This window comes from Papio anubis, chromosome 12, assembly GCF_008728515.1.
Source record: "Papio anubis isolate 15944 chromosome 12, Panubis1.0, whole genome shotgun sequence".
In the NCBI taxonomy this organism is placed as follows: domain Eukaryota; kingdom Metazoa; phylum Chordata; class Mammalia; order Primates; family Cercopithecidae; genus Papio; species Papio anubis.
The window spans coordinates 70,899,382-70,921,447 of NC_044987.1; the positions used below are offsets into that span (position 1 = coordinate 70,899,382).

The 22,066-nt window shown below is 48.5% G+C and overlaps 1 protein-coding gene across 7 annotated transcripts in view; it reads right to left on the reverse strand.

Moving 5' to 3' along the window:
• The window catches only part of GALNT18 (polypeptide N-acetylgalactosaminyltransferase 18), a 361,437-nt gene that overhangs the window by 264,383 nt on the left and 74,988 nt on the right, over positions 1–22,066 (reverse strand). The gene's annotated exons all lie outside the window — the stretch shown is intronic.

Sequence of the window (22,066 nt, forward strand, 5' to 3'; positions counted from 1 at the left end):
ATATGTATGCTAGGCGTTCTCAGGGACAGGATGTTGGAAGAGAAGAGAGCAATGGCATTTTAGGCAGGCAGTCAGGGATGTATAAAGCCATAAAGGCAGGATGTCATCAGGGAAGAACAGGAAGTTAGATGTGGGTGGAGGGAGGGAAGCCAGTATTGGTGTTTCCATGTAACAGTTTCCTGCAATCCATGGGCCTGGCTATAGATCAAACATTTCTGTGGGTGAGAGTGTTTGTGGGATGGTAGAATAGCACGACTTTGTGAATAAATTCATAGACTCTTACAAGTAGACTCCTGGGGTCTTTGATGCTCCTTTAAAAATGCAGCTGCTGCTCCCTTTCTGGCATGTATAGTTACTTCTTTCATTGTCTTTCTGCTATAAAAATCAGAATATATATAGTTATTCATGGAAGTAATAAATACATCATTCTTTCTTTTAAAAAATATAGTGTATTTGTCAGGAGAGAGCTGGCTTTATTGCAGTAACAAAAACACCCCAATTATCAGTGGCTTACATCACAAAGTCTACATCTCAGGCTACACAACCATCAGGGTTACCCAGGATCCCTGCTCCTGTGTCATTACTGTCACCCTTACATTAGGAAAAGAGCTGCTAGAACACCCGTACCATTGACCATTGAGCTATATTGGCTCTTAAAGTTTCCATCTGAAAGTGATATGTCACTTTTGCTCACATTTATTTAGCCAAAATAAGTCACATGGTGAAGTGTGAAATCCAGGGAAAGTGGGGAATATTACCCTCCCACAGGAGCACAGCAGCTCTCAGTGAACAGCAATCCAGTCGAGTCCACGCCACACCCTAAGATGGACAGGTTCCTCAATGTCTATGAGAGTCTTGCACCTAAAGTATGACAATTCTCATCTGATGTGGGCACCCTCTCCTGAAGGATTCCAACACAGGGATGATGCTTTCCCATTAATAAATGCATTTCTCCAGGCCTTGACACCAGATTGCCAATGACCTTGGCATTCCTGGCCACGAATGTTTCCTGTCTAGGCCCGTATTCCCTGTGCAGTGATACTTCCAGAAGTCTTCATTGTCTTGAAGGTACCCCCCAAACCCCTGTCCCCTGCCAACTCTGGACTAAGGATGGAGAAGAGAAGCATCTGCTTCTGTCTACAGTAGCTTTTCTCTGCATGAAGAAAAAGAAAATCTGGCACAGAACCTATGTTTCACTATCTAAGACACTTTTTTGATCAAATGTCCCTATGGTCTGCTGTTGGATTGGGGTGTTTCTTTTTACCCCTGCAGATACTTGTTTGCCTTTCAAGTCTCCGGGCTGATACAGTCAGCTCATTCCAGTACCAAAACAGGGACAATAATTATTATTCCTACGTGGTTCTGCAATTCACAGATTTTTCCTAAGTAAATGTCCGCATGAGCTTTATTCTACAGAACTGTAAACAGATGCCACAAAGCAGTGTCTCTGCCACCAAGGTTCAGCAATTAGAGGTACCAAGCCATGAGCAATGGCCCATGAAATATTTAAACTTCTTCAAGATTAAATATATATTTATACATTTTTAAAACCCAGCTCTCTGGGCATAACAAATTCCTCCCCTGTCTTGAAGAGCCCATCAAAGCCAGGCATCTGCAATGAGCTGTTTTCTACTCATTGCCTGATGGACACCAATTATTCTGTTTTCTTAAACTGTGAATAGTAAGAGCCTGTTAAACTCAGTCACCCTAGCAGGAGACAAACAGCAGAGGTCCTGCCACTGCCCAAACCACCAACACTTCTAGATGCCAGGCAGACTGGCAGCTGGCTATTTGCTGAGCATTTCTGATATACCAGATACTGTGCTAAGCACTTAGCATGGGTTATCTTATTTAATCCTCATAACAGCTCCATCACATAGGACCTATGATTACCCCCATTTTACAAAGGAGGAAACTGAATCCTAGAGAATGTTATGGAAAGACAGCAGAGAGTAGGTGGCATATGAATAGAGTCTTAGAGGATAATTGGAAATTATTCAGGAGTTCAAAAGAGGAAGGCCACCCAAGCAACCTGAATGGCAAGGATAAAGGCAAAGAATATTGTGTGTTTGTGGAAGGGTGTAGACTAGGAAGGCTAAAGCACAGAGTACTTAGGTAGAATTGCCTAAAAATCCAACTACGAAGGTCAGCTAAGGCCAAATTGTGACAGAACTCAAATGTGATGTGGAAGAGTTTGGACCTCTGACTTCAGAGACTAGACAAGTAACCTGCTCAGGTGTAAGATGTAAGGAGTTGGAAGCAGGTGTAAGATGGTAAGGAGTTGGGAGGACTATGGCAAACCAGAAGGTACACACCTTCAGTTGTAAAGGCAATCAGATTATGTAACTGTGAGCTGCATTTGGCCTTTAGGGAATCAGCTTGCAAACTCTACAAAGCAATGAGAAAGTGATAAGGAGAATTAATCAGAGACTGATACTGTCAGATCTTTTTGTTCACAAATCTCCCTGACAAGCATGTGGATGATGGGCTAGGTGGGGCAAGACTGAGAACAAGGGAACCACTGAGGAGGTAGATGCAGGAAAGTAGAAAGACATGGTGGGAGCTAGGACCTGGGTGATACCAATGGGCAGAGAGAGAAAAGTGATAGATTTGAGAATGAAATATTAAAAAGGAAGAAACTGGCAGGACTTGATTCAAAAAGGATATAGGGGAGGAGGGCATAGGAGTTTCAAAGAAAATGCCCAAGCTTTTGGTGTAAACCATGGGGCGAAAATTGCTGTTAAACCCAGGGAGTGAGCAGGTGAAAGATAAGAAGTGTCATTTCAGACAAGCTGATGGGCAGAGCTTTGACATTCTGCTACTGCGAGAGGTCCTCAAGGCTAGTGTGGGTCTTGGCCAAGACACTTTGCTAGCTCCATGACTAAAGGGCCCATCCAAGATAACAGCCTCTTCTGTATTCCAGGGGTTGACCAAAAGTTCCAGGAGGTATTACTAGTGCCTGCCCTGTGTTGCACCAGGACACCTATTAATCCATGAAGTCACCAGGTACCAGATGTGATTTCATGTGTCAACTTGTCTGGGCCGTGGGGTGCCCAGATATTTGGTCAAACATTATTCTGGATATGCCTCAGGGTGTTTTTGGATGAGATGAACATTTGAATCAGTAGATTGACTATATGTAGGTGGCCTTCATCCAATCTGTTGAAGACCTACCTGAATAGAACAAAAGGCTGACCCTTCTATGAATGAGTGAACCCCTCCTGCATGACTGTTAGGGCTGGAACACTGGACTCTTCCTGCTTTCAAACTTGAACTGAACATTTGTTCTTGGGTCTCAAGCCTGCCAGCTTTTGGACTGGAACTTATACCATCTGCTCTCCTTATTCTCAGGCCTTCAGACTCAGAACTACATCATGGTCTCCCATAGACCTCCAGCTTGCCAACTGCAGATCTTGGGGCTTCTCCGCCTCAGTAATAGTGTAAGCCAATTCTTTATAATAATCTCCTTATACACATTCACACACACAGACATATGCAGATCATGTTTGCTGCAATGTGTGCACATGCATGTTAGAGGGGGAAGGAGAGAGACTGTATATGAGCATGTGCCTATGTATGCATGTGTACCTATGTGTGAATGTGTGTGAGTATGTCTGTGAGTGTCTGAGAGAGTGACTACATATGTATGAGTGTGTATGCGTGTTAGTGTGTATGTGTGTGAGTGTGTACATGACTATATGTCTTTACCCAGGTTTAACTGTCTTTGGCTTTCATACTCAGTATGAATTCTTCTACAGAAACATTCCTGCATCTTCCTGAAGTTCTTCAGAGTCCAGTCCTCAGCACGGAAGGGTGCTTGAGCAAGGCAGCTGGGAGACAGCTCAAGTATCACAGACATACTGACATCCCACGTGAGCAGCTTTTCTTGAAGTCAACGCCTTAACTGTGCCCCAGGGCCAGGCCCTCCATCCCCTCCTCCCCAGCACAGGTTCATTCACATGCACGGGCTTGTGATGCCTCTAGTAAGGAGGCCGGGCCAGCCAGAGAGGAGGGAAGGCTGGAGCAAGCAAATTCCAGCCTTAAAGCAACTCAGACAGAGTGGGGAAGGGGCCCCTGGATTCCTGCCATCTTCAGCATGCACTTAATAACTTAAGGCATTTTTTTTAAGTGAACAAATGCCCTCTGTCCACAGCAAACAGGAAGGTTGTCCTCTTCCCTGGGCTGCTGACGGGGCCCTGTCTCTGCCTCCAGGAGATACCTTCAAGCCGTGGGTGCTGTCAGCAGTCATCAGGGCAACATCAACTGGACTTGAATCCATACAGCACTCTGGGCAGACCCTGCTCAACACGCCAGTGGGCAGGACTGACCCATGAGCTTTGTGATCTGGAATGCATTTTTCAGTTAACCCTTCTGGAAGTCCATCGGATCCAAACAGGCGTGCCACAGGCATCCTCCAGAGGAAAAGAAAAGGCGGGCAAAAGACTAAGGAGTTCTCCAGACAACCCAGACCGCACAGACCTGGGACTGGAGGCCAAGTTCCTGACCTCCATTCTACCTGCCCAGCACTTGGACAAAGTCACCTGTAGAGCCCTTCAGTGTTTACAACACACAGCCACTCTGGTCAGCTGTGCTGCTGGGTGGAGAGCACAGAGTTCTCTTGTCAACCAGCACCACAGACGTACTGTCCACTGGGTGACCCACAGAAGCTCAGCCTGGAGCCACCAGCTCCCACTTCCTGGCAAAAGTCCTACTGAGACTAGCAGCACTGGAAAAGGGCAGAGCCAAGGAGGTGGGATCAAGTGGGAGAGAGCCTACCACAGCCTCTGGGGGCCTCGAGGAAACAAAGGCAGGAACTAGGCACTCACTGAGGACAACACTGTGATGCCATGCCCGCGCCCCAGGCAGGGGCCTACTCTGAGGACAAGCCCCCTGCCTGCTACAGGCCATTGCCTGCTACCTGCACTGTACCTCTCACCCCTCCTGAGTGTGCTGCTGGAGTAGAAAGGGAAAGACACTACACGGGGATTTATCCTGAATATGTGTAAATCCATAACTGCCTTCAGCAACAGCCAGGCAGTGTAGAAGCCAATCAAGGTTTCTCATAAGCAACTGAGGCAGCACAGTATACAGCCTTTGAGAAAACCCTGCAGGAAGCCCCGTCCACAGCACAGGTCTAGGAACCCTGCCAGCATTGCAGACATGTGGGAGGGGCTTGGAAGTCATGCCAGCTGCACCACCCCTGCCTGTTCCCCTCTTCCTTCCCCAATCCTGAGTGCCCTGGAGGAAGAAGCTCAGACAACCTGTGCTTGCCTATACATGAGTGTACACAAGTGCATACACATCGGGCTGGTTACTCTCCCCCTTTCTCTGCCAGGCTCTGTGCCCAGGAAGGAGGCCCCTGCCTATGCAGCACCCAGCCTCCTCAGTAAGGCTCAGCCAAGGGAAGCCATCCATAGGGGATCACAGGGTAGCAGAGCGGTCAGGGTATTTCTTCCTCTCCTGCAGTGCTTTGGGCCCACATCTCCACAATGACTGTACCTTGCACCAGGCAGCATCGCTTCCAAAGCTTTGGTTCCTACCCTACCCTGGTAACACTAGTTCTCCCCTTGTCCAGCCAGCCCTAGGTGTAACAAGAGCTCCCTCCTGCTGTGAGTCTCCGGGTCTCTCACCCTCTCACTTGCTCCCTTAACTCTGGCTCAATCTGTTCACTGTGATCCTTTCATGTAAACAACTGGGGTGTATGCTGCTTTGGGTCAGGCCCCTTCTGATAGGTGAGGATATGTATGTGTTTTGTGTATGTATACACACGTGTGTGTGAGTGCAGGTACTATAAACCTGCAGTCTCTACACACTTGCAGCTGTGTATGTGCATGTGTCATGAACACATGCATAGGATACACCTTTTCCCTGAACTTGCAAGGCTGACAGCAAGAAAACTATCTTTGGGCATCCATCTCTGAATCCCAGAGTGCCCCATTTACTCCCATTTTGACACCATTTTGAAATGATTAACCTAGGTCTCCACCTGGCCCAACAGCTCAACACTAAGTTCCTGGAGGGCAAGAAAAAAAAAAAAAAGGTAGGAGAAAGCAGGGAAGAGGAAGGGAGGGGAGAGGAGAGAGGAACAACAGGAAAAGATGACTATCATTCATTGAGTACCTGAGCTGGAGCACGGACTTTACAACCACTTCTCCATTCTAAAAACCACGTAGATCATTGTTCATCTCTTTTTACAAGTAAGAAACCAGGGCTCAGAGGCTTCAGATAACTATCTTGAAGGCACACAGCTAATGAGCAGTGAGAGGCGTTCAGCCACAGGTGAGTTCAAGCCCTGGCTCTTTCCACTCCCCTGCGCTATTTCTCAGTCTCCTTACACAGAACATAATCATGGCCACACGGTGGGCACTCAATCAATGCTCATAAAACTGAACTGAAGCTAAGAAGAAAATCCAATGGCATTCTTAAATACAAAGACAAAGCTCACCGGTCATGAAGAGAGCCAAGCTGGTCAATGCCTGAGCTCAGATCATCTTGAACAACATAATGGAATATGTCTATGGCTGCAGACCTGGAAAAACACAGAGGGCTTCTCACTGAGCTGCTTCAAGGCTGGCCCTTGGTCAAAGCCATGCATGATATTAAATTCCAGGACAAGGGCTTTCTGATGGACGCATGGTTGAGAATTGGAGCCTCAGAAAGACTGAGTTGCCAGCACATCCCTCAGCCTACTCTCTTGGCAAGGCCAGGGCGAGCATTCAACAGCAGATAATTTGCAGACAGTCTATGCTGCTGATGGAAACTAAAATGCCAGGTAATTACCTGGATGGCAACAAGGGTGCTAAATAATTGTCATAATAATAATTACTGGCCTAATTCTTTGGAAGGTCAGATGGCTCAAAGTTTGAGACCTGTTCAGAGGTCAAAGTGGGGTCTGGGTACATGTGCCCCCTCAGACTAACCAGTGCATTGCCCTGCCCCCCTCACCCGCAATCCATGTTACTCCCCAGCCCTTAGGTAATCTCCAGAACCCAGAAAATGTTACAGCTGTCTGGCCTCAGAAATACCTGCCTATCATGCCAAAGTTGGCAATGAACTCCTGTTCTGTTGAGCTGCCACCAGGAATGAAGTAGCTTCTGAGGCTTGTTTCATCCTCAGGGCACCCTATTAGTGATCTGTCATCACCTGCAGGCTACAGAGAAGAAGCTGAGCCCAGCCAACTTGCCAGCAGTCTCACAGCTGGTCAATGAGGAAGCCAGGATCCAAACCCAGGTACCCAGGTCTGCCTTGTTCCAAATCCTACTGTCTTTGCCATACCTTCTGATACTAATGCCCTCCAAGCCTGTTCCAATGCCACAGTGCTCTTTATCCATGTAGGTCTCCCTAAGGAGCCACCAGGAGTGAGGCGACATTTTCGCTCAGAGACAGACACATGTACTGTCTCCAGACCAACAGGACCCCGGCCCCCACGGCAGTGAGTCAGGGCTCACCGTGGCACCCCACTCTCTCCACACTGCCTCCTACTCTACCTCCTCTCCACAACAGCTATTTATAATCCTTATTTGTACAAATGAAACAGTGTATTCTGGCTTTTTTTTTTTTTTCCTGCACTTTAAATAACTAAGTTATGGATAAAAGAAACAGAACAAAAATGTTATCCAATCATTGGCCTGCCCCAGTGCACGTCTGTGTATCTGATATTTTCTCCCAGTGCCATTCCTAATAGATGCCTCTTCTCTCTGCCTCATTATCTCCTGCTCTCCTTTGTGCTTCTAAACAAAGGCGACATGGCACAGGGCCATGGCTTGCTTACTGCCTGCCTGGCAGACGGAGTAGGGCTGGGTCTGTCATGTATCCCAGCCCCTCAGGGAATTATAGTACAAGACCTAACATGGATTGAGATGTGTTGCTATGTGCCAGCACTATGCATCACCTCATGCAGGCTCATCACACCCTATACTAGCACCCCTACGTCACAGATCAGGAAACTGAGGCTTATAGAGGTCAAGTGGCTTGCCCAAGGTCATGGAAAGTGATGAAGCCAAGACTTGAACTAGGGCAACCGGACTTTGGTGTCCAGGCCCTTGGCCATGGGCAACTGGTTCAGGCCTTTGACCACAGCTGGTCAGAACTAACAAACTCCAATGGTGACTCCTATCGCCAACCTGATGGCCCCTAAGGGAGGCCGATATTCAAAGAGACACACAATGACCATGAGATCTGCCAGAACCCTCTAAAGGAGGAAGTATTAGCCCATGGTAGGCATAATACGAAAGGAGAAAGAGCAACTCACCAGCCATTTTGTCTCACTCTTATCTTGAGTAATGGGTTTCAATTATTCAGTCAGTCAACAAACATTTGCTCAATGCCAACTCCATGCCAGACTCTGTGCTGGATGCTGCTGATGTGAAAGTGAATATAACACAGTCTTGTCCTCAAGATGCTTAGTCAGCCAGGGAGACAGATGAGAGCAATAGCCGAGCCAGAGCCACAGACATACACACTGAGATACAGGTCTATCCTCGCCCAAGACATCAGATCGCCACCCCTCCTGCCATCCTATGTGACTTGAAAATTTCCACCTTTTCCTCAATCCATTTTCCATTGGCACTTACTTCATTCTAATTAGCAGACAAATAGAACCTGTGCAGTTCTTGCTGGCTTCTTGATACGTTCTCCATGCTGGGTTTACAAAGACAACTGCAGACACAAATTACTCCTGCCACCTGTCCCTCAAGATATGCTGGTGGCCTTTAAATGCTGGATTCTGTTGATGTTCCTCATGCAGCAGCAGCAGCACATGCAGCCTGCAGCAGTCTGCCCACGTCCTCTGCAGCATGGGAGGAAAACAGCACAATGCAGCGGGGCTGCTGTGGGGCAGGGAGCCAGTAGACCTTGTTTGGGTCCTGGCTCCACTACTGCCTTGCTGAGTGACCACAGGCAAAGCTGTTAGCCTCTCTGAACTGCCATTTCCTTGTCTTTAAATTGAGGAAATTGAATAAGGAACTTCATCAGATCCCTTCCAAAGTCCCATGGAGTATCTGCATGGCTCTCGGCCCACAGTGCAGTGCTTTTTACATAATACAAAAAGAATGAGTGTGAACAGCTGCTGGTGAGGCAGACCCTGGCCCCCGGCCAGCTGGAGACCAGGGCACTCTGGTACCATGGGTAAAAGCATGAGATACTGACTGAGCAGACACGGTGACCCCTGGTTCTGCCATTGAGCAGCTCTGCAACACAAGGCAAGTCAGTTAACTTAGATGAGCCTCCGTTTACACAGTCACATGGTGATAATATTTTCTGCATTGAGTTGGTGTGAAGATTATTTGAAATAATGTGATTTGAAGCACATAGCAAAGCAACAGATGCAACCGCCAGTGTTATTCTTTTCTGTGCTGCCCTTGTTGTCCATGGAGGCCAAGTTCTGATGTCCTAGGCCAAGTTCTGACTCCTGGTTCTCATGGGCTCCATTTTCCACAGAAGGGCTACCAAGCTCATGCCAGCTCTTTCCCAGGGAAGAGAACCCTGCCCTGTCCCCAGCCCACAGGCTGGGCTCAGATGCCGTTGGCCAGAACTTCTGACCACGCAGCCAGCCACGCTTCCACAGCCAACCCCTGCTAGGTTTGCCCTCCTGCCTGGATCGTGTGACTTCCTCCAGGGAGTGTGGGTGCTTTCAGCTGCAGCCTGCCCAGTAGATGCATTTCCTGCCAGGCTCCCACCTTCCTCCTGCATCTTCCCTGGGGACCGTTGTATGCCATGCTCTGTCCTGCTCCCTGGGGCTTCACAGTGCCCTGCTGGCTTAGACATGCTTTTCTGCCTGTTCCTCACTTCCTGTAACTGCCTCTGGAGTCCCCACAGAGGCAGTGTGAAATCACAAGCAGGGCCTTTCCCATGTGGAGGGGGGTCCCTATCCACGGAGGTCCAAGTCCTCCACCCATTTCCCATCCAAACATATATACAGTAATTCATGGTTTAGTCTAAGCAAGCAGATCTTTCAACCTAGGTTCTCTCTCCAGCTATTCCTGACCACACTTTTAAGGGGCCTGTAGAGGAAATGACACGAAATTATCAAGACCTTGGGCTAAACTGGACACATGGAAAAGACCACTCAGCAATACTAATAATCAAAGCTTTCATTTATTGAGTTCCAGGCATTTTCTATACATTTCCTCACTGAACTCAATCCAACAGCTCAGTGACATGGGTACTACCATTATCTGTATTTTACAGAATAGGACTGGAACTGGTTAGCAAACAAAGTTCCCAAGATCACACAACTGGTAGATCCAGGGCCAGGTTGTTCAACTAGGTCTGTCTGCTCCAAAGCCCAAGTGCTAAGCCAGGTTTCTATCCTGCCTCCCAAGAGAGTCAAGGTGACTCTACCCACAGAGGAAGGCATGAGGGAGAAAACTAGGGCCTGCCATCCTCACACCTCACTAGGATCTGATCAGATGCTGCTGCTCTGGCCTCTGATAACTTCTGCCTTCCTGACATCAGCTTCTTCCTCTACAGCTCCATAGTTGATGAAACCCGCCAAGACCTTCAGCAACTCCATATCCTAGAAATGAAAACTGACACAAACAAAAAAGCCTCCTGGTCCCTGCATGCCACTTACATAGATCTCAGCTAGAATGAGTCTCTAAAGAGAAGGACTTACAGACTCTGCTAATTGGGTTTAGCAAAGTGACATTCAGCTTCACTTCATGTGGTAGGTGCACACCATTGTTGTGCCTTGTGCATTCCTGCTTTGCAAAAACAATGACCAGAGCTTCACAAAGTGGTGCTTCAAGGCAGAATGTTAAGGCAAAAAAAGAACAGGGCTTGGCCAAAGCCAGGCAGCACCACTACCTAAGTTTCTTATTTAATTTGCTCAAATGTGTGTGGTGCTGGTGCTTCCTGGATTTGTCCAGGCCATCTCATGCAGTTACATTTTTACTCTGTACAGTGAGCAGAATGTTTTATGTTTTATATAAAAATGAATACACTGCTCACTATGGTCAGACACTGTTGTAAGTGCTTTATCCAGATCAACTCTGCTGATGTTCATAATAATTCTATGGGAGAGGCACTGCTGTTACTCCTGTTCCAAACATGAGGGAACTGAGGCACTGAGAGATCACACAGCTTGCCTGAGGTCACACAGCTAATCAGGGCTGGGGCTGTGAGTCAGTCTGCATTTTTAACCACTGTGCTACCCTACTCTGCATTTCCTAGGAATCTATTCAATATACAAATCAATATAAATATATTGCTTTACCTTTGTAAGGCTTTTAAGATGAATTCACAAGCCAGAGAAAAAATCCTTTAACCATAATTCTTTGGAGAATTTAGAAAATGTGGTCACCAGGATACAGGCAATCATGTTTTATAAGGAGAAAAGATTTTGTAGGTCTGCATGGTGTCTAGACAGGGAGCTGAGAAGAAAGGATGTGTCCGTGTGTCTCCAGGGCTGCCCAGAGAACAGGAGCTTCACTGAAGACTACAGGCCCTAGTGATTAGACAGAAATAGCCCAGCCGTGGAGAAAGTCATCCCTAAGCTGACTGGGTCTGGAGGAAGCAGGTTAGAAAACACTGTTTCCCAAAACCCAGTCCTTGGACTTCCCACAACAGAACCATCTCAGGTTGTGGACCTCCCTGTTCACTCAGTCCCAGGATGTGGGCATCTCCAGAGCAGGGCCTTAACTGTCTTGTTCTCTGTGACATCTTTGGGCTAGAGGAGTGCCTGGCAGGGAGCAGGCCCTAATGTCTCAACATTTTATTAAAAATGTTGATTTAGGACCTCACCCTGGATGCATGATCAGAATCTCTCAGGAAGGAATAGAAGGGGGCAAAACCCAAAACCCTGAATTTTTAACAAGCTTTTCAGATGTTCTGATTACAACGAAGTTTGGAATTCTCTGCCATAAAAATCTGACAGCTCTATTTGCTGTGAGAATCTGTGCACTGTGCATCCTTGGGAAATATGACTCGGCCTCCAAATAAAGGATGAGTTACAGCCCAGCCCAGTTCCATGACCAATTTTAATCTAATATAACTATAATATAATAACAACAATAATGATGACTACCAATTACTGAGCATTTACTACATGACAGACACTGCTGAGTGTTTTACTAATCTTATTTATGTTAACTCTTATCACACCCCCGTGCTTGAGTTATCATCGATCTTGTCTTGCAGAGGGTGAAATTCAGGCTGGAAGAGTGGGTGACTAGCTCAGGGTTACACAAAAAGCAAGCAGCAGAGACAATTCAAACCCAATCTAACACCTTGACTTCTCTGGCTCTGAGCTCAAGGTCAGTGTTGCAGGAAGCCTGCCCTGCCACCACCATCCCCAGGCCTATGATGGGGCTGGGAAGGCCACTCACTAAGGCCAGGGTGTCCTTTACTTGGCAGGGAGCAGCTGGAGGAGGGCTGCTCTTTCTGCCGCACGTTCATTTCAACTGAGCCACCAGGGGTGTCTGTCCCCAGACGTGGACACCAGCCAACATGCTGGGCTAACTCCAGTTCCCAGAGGCCTGGGCCTGCAGGGTGGGAGAGACCAGCATACCACAAGCACCTCGTGGCCTCAGCAACTGGGGCGAACTTTTCCTTGCTTGCACCAACAACCCAATAGCCCTGGAGCCCGTGGCACTCCTCTCAGAGGCCTCACCACAGCTCCTTTCTGGGGATGAAGCACAGGCTGAGCTGAGAGTGAGTCCTCCCTTCCTAGGGGTGCTCTGGTTTCCCAGTCTGTAAATGGGGACCTTAACAGGGCCTCACTGGGTCTTTGGAAGGATTAAGTGAAGCGCCATCTGGGAAGCACCTGGCCCCAGGGCCTGTACATCGCAGGCCCGCTGATCTCCCTCCTTACTCCTGCTGCTGCCTTCTTTCATTTCATGGCTGTGGTTCCCATCTGCACAGCACTGCCTGGCCTCCCACCCCAGCCCTCAGAGATCCCAGTAGAAGATGCTTTGTCGACAGAGGTGCCCCCCAGATCCCTGGGGGGCTGTGGACCTCCCTGTTCACTCAGTCCCAGGATGTGGGCATCTCCAGAGCAGGGCCTTAACTGTCTTGTTCTCTGTGACATCTTTGGGCTAGAGGAGTGCCTGGCAGGGAGCAGGCCCTAACGTCTGCTGAATGAGTTGATTCAGTCACTGAACAAATGGGAATTGTGTACCAGCTTTGTGCAGGCCCAGTGCTGAGGACAAATGCATCTGGAGCACAGGGCTCTGCCCTCAGATCTGATATCCAAGGCTCCCTCTCAAGGACCTGATGCCAGTAAGCCCCCATACCTCTACTGCCCCAAAGTGTGGCTAGCAGCCTTGAAGCCACACTGCATCCCTGACAGTCTTCCCTTCAGCCAAGCCACCCACAGAAAGATGCTCAGACCACCCTCTCCTTCTGGAACTTTCCATGTGAGCCTAGGGCACAAGCCAAGCCCAGAGGTCTCTCCTGAAGAGTGAGCAGGTTGCTGTCCCTCAGCTTGGCCACCCTTCCAGAGAGCTGTCCTGATACACCTCACTGCCCACAACCTCCTGAAGGAAAACCACAGGCAAGGCAAGTATAGACACGGGCCGAATCTGGGAGGAGCTTCATGCCCACCCCTCAAAAGACCCCAGAGACCCCACTGTGAACGTGAAAGAGCCAACCAACCACGATGTTGAACTGCTGGAAATGCAGAGGGAAACTGCCCACTTGGGAGGCTGCGGAGGGTTCCATGCACTCGGCTCCTCACCCACGAGCTAATGGGTCCGTCTCAACCACTTAAGCTTATTTACTGACCACTAAAGACTTTGCCCAAAGACTGGAAAAAAGGCTGTGACTGGGTCTTAGAAAGCAAAGGAAAACAAAACAAAACCTTAGCACCAAAATGTTGGAAAGTGTTGTCAAAAGCAGATCGATCAGAAATAAGGAAGAAAGGGGCTCTTAGACAATAAAGGAAGTCAAAGGCAAACTGGAATATGCTTTAAACAAATGTGATATACGGTTTCCAAACACAGTGCCTTGCAGGGGTAAAGGGCACCTGGATTTCCAGTACCAATGGAAGGCGGGGGAGAGGGAGCTGCACAGGGGACCCCGATGCCAGTCTGGCACTTGCAGCCTGGCCTCTGGGCTGGCACCCCAGCCCTACCCACCACCACCTCTCTGGGCCTCGGTTTCTTTTTCTAAAAACTGAAGGCGTTGGACTGGATTATTCTAAACATATTTTGTGGTTCTAAAAACTCTTCTCACCTCCATGTCAATATTTTCAAAACAGAGATAGTCAGTTCTGTCTCCTTAGCAAGCCATCTTCTCAAGGGCTTAGACAGAGTCCTTGTAACCTTGTCAAAGGACCCTGGAAGGTGCAGGATAAATGTTTCTCTTCCTCGTTGCCATGGAAACTTGTGACTCCCACATCCCTGATGCTAGGACAATAGCATGCCAAGGGCCCTGGGTGGTTTGGGTTTGTTTTGTCCATACCCACACTGTGTGTACTGAAGAGCTGGCAGAGCTGCAGGTGACACCTTACCAATAGGAGACACTGCTGTTCCTCATTTCATGACCAAGTTTCATTAGAAACTTTGGAATCATGGCAATCGTATGAGTAATACGGAGGCTGCACTGAGGGGCTACCAGAATTAGAGCACACTTTGACCCTGAAAACTGATCCCTGATCTTGCCTCTATAAGTTTCCCTTGGCCTGCCCTGCGATTTGGGGGTGATGTTTTGTGATTTTTCCTGCCACCTCTACTGAGATATGCAGTTCAAAAAGGCACCCTCAACAAGCGCCGAATGATACAACTTCATCCCTGTATGACTCTCTCATCACGGCAACACATTAGACTCAGCGGAAATGTGTGTCAGACACCAGGTCTTCAAGGACCCAGACAGAAATAGGTACTTGGCAGGAAGGTAGATGGTGGTGGTGCTGTCTATTCAGACACTGGGTTGTCAGAGGGAAAATGGGTTAGAAAATCCTCCCAGCCTATATTAACCCTGTAAAACACATCCAAATTGCTAAAAGATTTGTGCAATGTTGTGATTCTCTTTTCTTTGATGGTGGTACTTTGGAAAACAGAAATAGAATTACTTAAAGTGATGCTCTCTTGCTCCTATTAAAACAGGGGCAAACAATACACTTCCCTGCACGTCCCACATCTACTTCTCAGACCACAGTGTTCCCCACTGGCTGAGATTAATGGGGATGACACTGTGGCTGCTGATGTTTCTCACTGCCCAACTCTGCACCTACAAATTCTTTCACCCTCCCTTACCAATCAGCATCAGCCCAGTGCCCTCTGAATAATTGCCTGTGTTTTCATGCACACGTTAGACCCAGAATCATCCCAACTCCTCTACCTCTCTCCCCTCCCATACCCAACTGGCCACCAGGGCTTCCTCAAACTCCACCTTGATGGCCACTGTTATCATGAAGGTCTCCACCTTCAGTACTTCTCCCGGCTCTTCAAGTGGTTTCCCAGCCAGGCTCCCTACCTTCAGCCTCATCCCTCCCATCCACCTTCCGCCTGCAGCTGGGGTGATCTTTCTAGACCATAAACCTCGTCATGCCACTTTCTACTTAAAATTCTTCCATGGCTCTCCAAGGCTTGCAGGATCCCATCTTAATCCATTAGTCTGACACATAAAGCCTTCCTGGGCTGGCACCCCAGCCCTACCCACAAACGCATCTAGAGCACAGGGCTCTGCCCTCAGATCTGATATCCAAGGCTCCCTCTCAAGGGCCTGATGCCAGTAAGTCCCCTTTCCTTACTGGCACACCTCTGCTGCTCCAAAGTGTGGCTAGTAGCCTTGAGGATTCCTTCCTTCAGCCAAGCCCCCCAGAGAAAGATGCTTAGACTACCCTGTCCTTCTGGAACTTTCCATGTGAGCCTAGAGCACAAGCCAAGCCCAGAGGCCTCTCCTGAAGAGTGAGCAGGTTGCTGTCCCTCAGCCTGGCCACCCTTAGCTGTCCTGACACACCTCGCTGGCCACAACCTCCTGCAGGAGAACCACAGGCAAAGCAAGTATAGACATGAGTCAAACCCAGGAGGAGCTTCACCCCCACCCTTCAGAAGACCCCAGAGACCCCACTGTAAATATGAAGGAGTCAACCAACCACGATGTTGGATTGCTGGGAACACAGAGGGAAACTGCCCACTGGGGAGGCTGCAGAGGGTTCCACGCACCCGCTCCTCACCCACGAGCTAATGGGTCCATCTCAATCACTTAAGCTTATTTACTGACCATTAAAGACTTTGCCCAAAGGCTGTGGCTGGGTCTTACAAACCAAAGCAAAACAAAACTGTAGGAATAGCCATCATCTCACTCAGAGCTCCCCTCCTTGTAGATCTAGCCTATCCCTCAGCCCCTCTCCCTACCAGATAGAGCAAGGCATGGACAGACGCCTCCGTACTACCATAGCAACCTGGACCTCCTCTCCAGATCACTCCTACTTCCACGTTGTCTGCATGTTTCTTTATATATCTGTCTCCACCCTGTACCATCCATCCCAGCAAAGGCCACAGTGCTGGCACAGGCAATTCTTCAATGAATGAATGAAGAAATAATCACATGCTTCTCACTTTTCACATGCAAAGAATAATTCCTACCACGTCCTTGTTCCAGAAAACAGTCATGCCAAGCTCAAAGAAGAAGGAACTAGGTGTCAAAAAGAGAATGTAGAGTAAAGAGGTCAAGAGCATTGATTCTGGAGTTAGGCAGTGTGGGTTCAAATCTCTGCTACTTTCTAGTTGTGTAACCTTGGTCACCTCTCTGCGTGTATCACATTTGTGTAAAGCAAATTTCAGTTTGCTTTTGAGTTCCTTTATAGTCTAAGAGCCCCTTTCTTCGTTATTTCTGATCGATCTGCTTTTGACAGCACTTTCCAACACTTTGGTGCTAAGATTTTGTTTTGTTTTGCTTTGCTTTGCTTTCTAAGACTCAGCCACAGCCTTTCTTTCAGCCTTTGGGCAAAGTGTTTAATGGTCAGTAACTAAGTTTCAGTGGTTGAGAAGGATCCATTAGTTCGTGGATGAGGAGCAGGGTGCATGGAACCCTGCAGCCTTTTCCACTGTGTGGAAAAAGAGTGAATGATATGACCTTCCTCACAAGGTTGTTGCAGGCACTAAATGCACCAGTGTGTCTAAAGTACTTGGGAAGGATCTGGTGCATGGAAAGCGCTTGGTCAGTGTTAGTTACTATTATTAAGAAGGCACCAGCTTCTCGGGTCTTTCTATCTCTGCCACTTAGGGAACAGAGCCTGCCAAATGGTTATAATGTCTTGGATGTTTCTAGAGCCTCATTTCGGAAAGTTGTTGATTCCAGCCAGGCTGATCTGTGACCACTGCAAGTTGTTGGGTGCAGACCCCTCTGAAGGGGTCCTTGAGAGTAAGTAGAATTTGTGGCATAGGTGTCCACTGTCTTAGCTTCATTCCCTCATAGCAGGAATCCTTAGGCCACCTCAGCTGGAGTGACGGGGACGTAGTGAGGACAAAGGAGCCTCAATGCAGACCCACTCTGGAACTGGGCATGCCACCCATTTCAGGTCGGAGATGTCCCTTCTCTGCTACCCTGTCCCCACCGTCCTCACCACCCACCAAGGGCCTGGCTTCTGCACAGGACACCATTCACCAAGTGCTGCTGGAGTCTTTCCCACTGTGGGGAAATGGTGCACGGCATGCCAGGGGCCAGTGTTGTGGGGAAGGGCAGGGCTGCATGGAATGGCAGAAAGGGCCTGGCTTCAGTGCCAAGCACATCAGAGCCTCTGCTCCTCCCCTCGCCACCCACTGACCTGGTGCAAATCCCATCTGCTCCTGGGACCTAGGCTTTTACATCTGCAAAGTGAGGGGCCAGCTAAGATCACTGACTCCTACATCCCATGGCTCGGTGATGTGACTGGGGCCCTGAATGTGCCACAGTGGGTGGGTGTGGTATTGCTCCCATTTCCTCTTCTGGCGCTCTGGGCTCCAATGGCTTCTGGTAATACTTGCTCTTCCTCACACAGGAAAGGCCTTTCCTAAGTCACTTCCTCACTCCAGGCCCAAGCCAAGAAACCTGAACAATAAAAAGCCAGTCCAGTCCTCTGTCATGATAGCCTACAAACTTAATAAAAATGGATTTTTGGGCCCTGCAACAGTGTGCACAAGGCTTCCTCGTCAACACTGAAGGTCCCCAGGCTGTGCCAGCCCCTCCAGAGGCAAGAAATCAATGGCAGATGGGTCTAGCCAGGACCCCATAGGTGTGGGACATCTGATCCCCTTTGTTCAAGAGAGTATAAATTAGGCCTAGCTCTGGATGGTCGGCCACAGTGGAAACCAAGCACATTGCAATGGACATTGAGGGGACCCAGCCTTCAGTATACACAAGTGGGAGTAAATATGCTCTGGAAGCCAGGAGTGCTAGGTCCTGCTGACTTATATTCAGAAATAGGCCATCCCTGTTATTAATAATGAAACACGCTGATAACCGCTCAGCTCCTTCTGTGTTAGTTCTGTGCTAGTCACTATGCTAAGCATTTTGGGTACATTAAGTCATATAATTTGTTTATTCAAACGAAAATTAGTGAGCCCTTGCAGATGCCTGAAGCCATGCTGTGCACTGGGGTACAGTGGGAAGCACACAGACATGGCTCCTGCTCTTAGAAAGTGAACCATCAAGCATCATAATTCTTTTTTTTTTTTTTTTAAGTTCTAGGATACATGTGCAGAATGCGCAGGTTTGTTAAATACGTATACATGTGCCATGGTGGTTTGCTGCACCCATCAACCCTTCATCTAGGTTTTAAGCCTTGCATGCATTAGGTATTTGTCCTAAATGCATCACAATTCTTGAACTTGGGTGTGCATGCTATGAAAATCACCTGGCCACACCCTCCAAATTGAATCTTCACTTTCCTCAAGTGCCCCATCTCTAATTCACACTCAGAAACACTGGTCTGGTGCTATGAAAGAAACCTATGACTTTGCTCAGATGAGGAAACTAAAGTCCAGAGAGGCTAAGTAACTTGCACTAGACCACACAACTTGTAAGGGGCACAGTTGGGATAGGATCCCTGCTCTACCTGGTTCCAGAGGCAAAGTTCTTAATTACTACACTACTCTGCCTTCCTGAACCTCACCCAAATAATTACAGAGTATCAGATCATTTCATTCCTGTGCTATCTTTCCAACTACCTAACCATGTGAGGGAGAAAGCATGACTGTCATCCCATTTTACAGATGATAAAAGGGAGCTCAGAGAGTTAAAGTAACTTGCTCAAGTTCACACGAATAGCAGGCCCCAGTGCCAAGATTGCAAGTCAGACTTGACCAGTTGCACAGCTTCTGCTTTTTCCAACGTTCCATGCTGCTTCTCTGAATGCTCTTTCATAAAGGTAAAGAGCACTTAGATGGAAAAGGCAACAGCTGAAACCAGCCTTAGTCTAAATAGAAGGAAAAAATGCAGATATTCTGCTAGCAGGCAAGGACTCAGGAAAGAGGGCTTCCTTCTCCCATGGCCTCTGGGTCACCTGTCCCACACCGGGAGCCAAACCCTGTGATGGGAAATTCCAAGCTGCGTGTCCGTGTGCAGCCATGTGAATATATATGCCAACCACACCCACCTGTGGCGGGTATGCAGGCCACATTCAGCTAAGCATGTACACAGTGTATCCAAGCCACACTCCTTGAAATCCTGGCTCATCTCTCAGAAAAAATCACCTCGTTGGCAGGTGGTCCTCCACCATCCCAAGCAGCAGTTGCCACAGGACTAAAAAAAAAAAACCACTAAAAAGGGTTTTCCCATCAAAAGAGGTTTTAGCAGCTAGAGTGCATGTGTAAAGGTCAGTCCTTCGCTCAGGGGACAGCCAAGCCAGGGGAAGGAACAGAAGGGAAGGCTGGAGAAGCTCCCTGGGGGATGGTATTTGAAATTCTGCATTGTCCTGAGCTACCTGCAGAGATGCAGTGCCCAAGGGAAGGCCTGGATCCCAGGGGGGTGTGGTCATTTTGCCCACATCAGAATGACAAGCACTTCCATACAGAGCATCAACTAGCATGCAAGGAAAAATGTGGGGTGGGGAGCACATCACAGCACCCCAGAAAAGAACAGACCTAACTTCTCCAGGAGCCGAGACACCCTGGGGAGGTTCCCAGCTTTAGAACATTGGCAAACAAGCAGGACTAGGCCCCTCTTCTCCCCAGCCCCTCAGCCAAGCTGCCACTGTGAATTCCTTTCCCAGGCATCTGTGACACAATGTGAGCCCTGGTATCCCTGAGAAGGCTTACAAGCCCAAAGTGAGCCAGTTGTTTGAGCTACCCTTGAGTCACATCATATTTGGAAGACGGGGTACACAGGGAGGAGACCCAGCCATCCCATCTGCCTTCGTGGACACCTGCTCCACCTCCATGCCCCTGTCAACCCAGCCAGGACCTGAGGCCATCAGGGCTCCCTATCGCATCCTCCCCATGCACTAGATCCTGCCACTGCTGCCTCTTTATTCTCTCCATTTCTGCCTTCCACTCTCTGTGCCAACCACACCCACCTGCTGCCTGAGGCTCCGTCACATCATCTCTTGCCTGCACTTGAGGACATCCCAGTGCTCATCATCTCAGAATCTACAATCCTGTCTCTATAGTCCTCAGCAAATCAAATTCTGCCTCTGCAATGCTGTAAAAGGTATGATGGCTCCCATTGCTCACTGGATAAACCCAAAATCTTGACTGCGCCTTCAAAGCCTTTCCCAACCTAGATCCAGCCAACCCACCTGGTGTTATCCACTGTCCACATACTCTGACCTCTAACCATACAAATACACCTATTCCCCAAACAGGCCTTGGTATCTACTGCAGTAGATACCCTGAATGTCGATGATGTCTTCCAGGTTTCTCATCCTTCTCCCTTATAAATTCTCCGAGGACCTGGCACAGAGCAGGCACTCAGATCAATTTTCAGTCAGATGGATGGATGGGTGGGTGGGTGTGTGGGTGGGTAGATAAGTAAGTGGATGGGAGGATGTGTATGGATGAATGGATAGATGGGTAGGTGGGTGGATACGGAGTCTTCTTTTTTTTATTTTTATTTTTTAACTCTTGTCATTTTCATTTCTGATGCCTCTCTGGGAGGCGGACCGCCTGGCCAGACATTTTCAAACACAAACACAGCTTGGCTGCTACTTTTAAACTGATTAATATGAAGGATGAGAATAATAATGCCTATGTTGAAGAGCTGCTGGGAGGATTAAATGAGAAATGTACAGAAAGTATTTAGCCTTGTGCATACACATAGTAGGTGCACAATAAATGATAGCCACTGCTTTGGAACAAGGTCCTAATAACATGTGCATTCCTTTGCCTTCCAATGGGCAGAAGCCGGGTCCTCTAACTTCTCCTAGTTCTGGGTGAGACAGATCTTTCCTGAAGGCTGGAGTGAAGGGTGGGGGTGGAGGCGGCCACAGAGGAGCTCCTGACCTACTTTGTGGAAAATCAGGCTCAGGCAAGGCCCCTAGACAGTGAGTGATGCAAAGAGCATTCAAAGCTAGCTGCAGATAATAAGGCCCGTGGGACCAGGCACTCGGGGTGGCTCTCTTCAGCATGGCCTGCTCAGCCTGATGCCCAGGGCTCTTTCCCAGCTTCTGGCAATGCCCATGGCCTGGGCCTCTGTGAAGTTGCCAGGCATGCCTCCCTCCCCACAAACAAAGGAAGGCAGCCCCCGTCATCCAGGCTGCAGGAAGCCCCTCTTTGATACCCATTCAGAAAGACATCGAGAGTTAAGACAAACCTGCCCCACAGGACGTGTTTGTCCAAGCAAGCCCCTGCTCGAGACCCTGCTACCATGAATCTTAGGGTTCTAAGCCATCTCCCTGAATCCATACATTCCCTTCTATCCCATCCATACATTCCCTTCTATCCCATCCTCTACACTGCAACTGGGGTGAGCAGTATTAACATAGATCTGATCCTATCCCTCCCCAGCCTAAAATTCATTCAGTACTTCCTTAGGAAGTCCAAATTCCTTAGCCTGGCATTCAAGGCAGCCCTTCCAGCCTCTCAGCCTGCCCTATATGTATGCTCTGTCTACCATTCCTGGAACATACCATGCTCCTTCACACTGACAGCCCCTTGCATTCCCTCTGCCTGAAACTCCCAAGTTGCTCAGAGGGTAAATGGCTGAG